Source organism: Gossypium hirsutum, chromosome A05 (assembly GCF_007990345.1).
Source record: "Gossypium hirsutum isolate 1008001.06 chromosome A05, Gossypium_hirsutum_v2.1, whole genome shotgun sequence".
NCBI classification, from domain to species: Eukaryota; Viridiplantae; Streptophyta; class Magnoliopsida; order Malvales; family Malvaceae; genus Gossypium; species Gossypium hirsutum.
Window position 1 is genome coordinate 81,649,639 of NC_053428.1, and position 4,512 is coordinate 81,654,150.

At 35.4% G+C, this 4,512-nt stretch overlaps 1 non-coding gene across 1 annotated transcript; it reads left to right on the forward strand.

Annotated features, from left to right (window-relative positions):
* Positions 1-2,982: 2,982 nt before the first annotated feature.
* LOC121230144 (small nucleolar RNA R71) lies at positions 2,983-3,088 on the forward strand. The gene has a single exon (XR_005928096.1). It is a non-coding gene; the product is annotated as a small nucleolar RNA R71 (small nucleolar RNA).
* The last annotated feature ends 1,424 nt before the right edge of the window (positions 3,089-4,512 follow it).

Sequence of the window (4,512 nt, forward strand, 5' to 3'; positions counted from 1 at the left end):
ATATGTGATAAGGCCTAATGGCCGATGTGATGAATGTGAAAGTGTATATATGTGACAGGGCCGAGTGGCCAACGTGATGGATGTGAAAGTGTATAAATGTGATAAGTCCCGAGGGCATTTGTGTCAGTACTATATCCGGGTTAAAACCCCGCAGGCTTTATGCGAGAATATTATCACTGATTAATGTCCGTAAGCTTCGTGCTCGTACTATATCCGAGCTCTAAAGACCCGATGACTACGTGTGGGGATTTTGTCCGGGTAAGACCCAATAACTTCGTGTGGAGATTATGTCCGGGTAAGACTTCGTAATAAGAATTGCTTATAAATATATTCAATGCGAAAGGTTAAACAGGTATGTACTCCAAGTTTATATGTGAGCTTGATTTGCACTAAATCATAAGGTAGTTATGTGATGCATACGAGAGCAATCTATGAGACTATTCCTATGATTATGTGACATCGGATCAGTGTGAGAGGTTATGTGAAATCATACGATATATCTATGTCACATGAGCTCACTTTTATGTGAAAGTTTATCTGCCTATTGTATATGATGAGATGTGCATATTCGGTAAAGGGATGGTATGCCCGAGGGAAGAGTGAAATAAAAATACGAACAACTATGTTATAATTTGATTGTTATCTGTTGACACTGCTTAAAACTTACTAAGCATTAAATGCTTACTCCGTTCTTTGAATCTCTGTTTTGTAGATTTTGGTTCGTCAGCTATCGGACTCGGGATTTTTGGAAGTCGAAGTCTCCCACACTATCAAAGCCCCCTTTTGGTACAATTTTGGTTGAACTTTGAAATGGCATGTATAGGACTACCCTTTTGTTGTTGGTCATGTACCCTTCGGTTTTGTGTAAATTTGGATAGCCATGCGAAAATGGCTTAAATATACTTTGATCATAGCATTATAATCGTTTTGTATGTTGTCCGTCGAGAGGTATGGAAATGTTGGTAATGGTTAGCCATGGGAAGGGTTATTCTTGATCACTTTTGGAATATGTATGACAAACTCTAGTTGATCCATGGAGGATCATGAAATAGGTAAAGTTTACCTTAAAAAAAAAACAGATGCTGGCAGCAGCAGTGATGTGGATGTGAAAAATCACTAAAAATAGTAGGAATGGAATTAAATAGTGAATAAATTATGTAAGCGAACCTTTATGAATCTATTTTCATAGGAAATTAACAAAACGATCATATGGACAGTATGTTAAGAGATATTAAGGTTCTCGTGAGACAGGGCCAGAATGGTTTCTGGATTCCCTGTTCCGACTTTGGAAATTCATTATAAATTAACCAGAGATAATTAGGAGTCATGCCATATATGTATAGATTTCTCTCTGAGTCTAGTTTCTATAGAAACAAACGAAATCAGTATTGAAGCTCTGTGCAGGGAGATATCCAAATCGTAATGCATGAAGGTCAGTGTAGTCGCACCCTGTAACAGGGGAGAATTTAACGAATAAACTGTACTAATTGGCCCGACCAAAAATTCTAGAAAAAAATATGTAGATGAGAGTATGAGTCTAGTTTCAGGGAAAAATTACGAAACTGATTTTTGAGTTGTGAAACTAAAGATATGATTTTTAAGGTTACAGTGACGCAGTTAGCCAACTGCCTGGAAATTTTTAAAATGGACTGCGATAGTAAGCGAATTTAGTCTGTGAACCCCTCGTGTCCGACTCCGGCAACGGTCTCGGGTACGGGGTGTTACACTTATTTTCTTCCATAAAAATTCAGAAAAAAAAAACATAAATATTCACATGGAAAAACCCTATGCTTTCAACCATTTTGCAAAATAATCCCCCCATTAGCTAGATTAAGTTACAAGGGTTCCAAAAATACAAAAATCATCAAAAATGACCATCAAAATCACTTACTTGCAAGGGAACTAAGTGGCTGAAAATTTAAGCTCTTAAAACCCCCATGTTTGCTGCCATTTTCGATGGAAGAAGAAGGAGAAGCAATGAAAAAGATGACAACTTTTTATTTATTTTATTTTATTACCAAAAAAGTCATCTAATGTCCACCAAATTTGACTTTTCAACTTTCTTGTCCCCTATGGCCGGCCATCACTCCCCAAATGGCATATTTTCACTTTAAACACCTCCAATTTTATTTCTCTAGCTAATTAACATATTTGGGCAGTAAAAAAAACTTTTGCCCTTTATATGATTTAGTCCTCTTTCTCAATTAAGCTCACAAACGCTAAAATTAATTCACCAAAATTTTCATGCACTCATATAATCATGCTATAACACAGAAAATAATATTAAAATAATTTCTTGACCTCAAATTTGTGGTTTCGAAACCACTGTTCCGACTAAGCCCTATTTTGGAATGTTACACATTTGGTTGCATAGGTTATCTATTCAAGATTTCAGTTGTCCTCATGTAGCTTGGACTTGCCAAATGTCCATATTCATAGTTAGCATCTCCTCTCCAATCGACTGAATCTTTAACCACATGCAGCATGATCATTCACCATGACTCTTTGTTGGTGGGTGGAGGTTGGTTAGGAGGATTTTGTCGGGTTTTTGCTTGATTTGCTCCTCATTGGTTGGCTCCCTACTTAAGGTTCGGATGATCTCTCCAACTGGGATTGTAAGTATTTGAATAGGAATTTCCACCCTTATTACTTATGTAACTCGCTTCTACCAGATTATTCTCTGAATGTGGCTCTACTTTCATTGGCTTGACGAGTGTCTCCAAACAGTTAAGCTTTTCAAGGATTTGTTGGAACCAATCATCATTGTTCTCTTCGTTTACCACTTTCACAGTTGGTGGCTTCGATTTGTACATACATATCTCATTAAGCCACATGTACGAATCTATGGCCATATCATTAATGATTTTGTAGGCTCGCTCATATGTATGAAACATGAGAGATCCGTTGGATGCTTCATCTAGGCTAGATCTAATGTGGCCGTCAACACCATTGTAAAATATCTAGATCTGGAGCCAGGCTTGCAGTCCATGATGTGGGCACTTTCTTAATGTTGTCTTAAAACATTCCCATGCCTTGTATTGAGACTCACCTTCGTATTGTTTAAAGTTGGCAATTTCTCGCCTTAGCTGAATGGTTTGACTGAAGACGCACGACATCGTTAGATACTTTGTTATACTTGAAGGTGTCGCAGAGTTGTAGGAAACACTTCAAGTGTTGGTTCGGGTCTTGCACCATGTTTCTTTTAAATTGCAGCATGTTTTGGATCATCTATATCATGTTCACATTTATTTCAAAATTATTGGTGTTGATTGTTGGCCTTTCTATGCTTCTTCGCACCGTGTCTAGTGTAGGTAAGGCATACTCACGCAACGTCTGCTGAGCCATTGAGACTTTTTCCCGATTGTTGCTTTGTTGCTTTCGTGGATCCTCAAATAACAAATTTCCCCGAGGTAAATTAATAACCGTGGGTGGATCGGTATCCATCACTGGACGGTTGTGCCTAAGTAGTTGCTCCAGATTTGGGCACGGTTCGTGTAACAGCCCGTTTTTTAGTGGTGTCAAAAATAGTGGATTCAGGGCCACCAAATCTAAAGTGTAAGTTCGTAATTATTATATTTAATATGTACGAGTTAATTGTGACTCTAAAAAGATTTTTGATGTAGTGATTTTTGTTTTATAAGAGATTTATTGAGTTCAAGTGGTATGACCCTAAGGTCAAATGGTTTTAGAAATTGAGGTTTCAGGACCTCATTTTTATAAACCAAGCTGTAAATATTTTTATAAATATTAAATATTTACGGAGTGTAATTAAGGTGGTATTAAAGTTTCGTTTGAAAATTTTTTCATTTCGATAATTAATTAAGCAAAAATGACTAAATCATAAAAGTTGAAAAAGTAAATTGCTATTAGTTAAATTGTGTTAATTGATTAAAGAATTATAATTGGAGGGCCTTAATGGGTAAATTACCCATTCTTAAGTTGGTGGATGGTTAAAGCTAAGGGTGAGTAAAATTCGATTCGATTTAAAAAACTCGATAAAAAATTTTAAACTTTGAATTAAATAGTTTGAGTTATTTGACTTAATCAAGTTCTCCGGATCAAATCAAATAAAAAAAATTAAGTTTTTGGGTTTAACTCGAATATGAATTACACAATTTGAGTTATCCAAAAATCCGAATAAGAAAAGGCAAAACTACGTTGTTTTGATAAATGTTTACCTTTTCTAAAGTTAAAAGTCAAAACTATAAAGTCCTTGTTTTGATAAATATTTACTCATTAAGTTAAATGGTAAAATAATTATATTGTTTATGTAGTTAAATAATCTTGTACTTCATTTACTAGTTAAATAATTGGTCCATTTAAACGCCACATTGAGAATAAATAATATGATTTGTTAACTCGACTCGACTTAACTCAAAATTTTTTCACTCGATTCGATTCAAAAAAATTCAAATTGAGTTTGGTTGCTAAAATATGATTCATCAACTCGACTAACTTGAATTTTTTTGACTGGATTTGACTTGAATCGATCAAATACTTACCCCTAGTTAA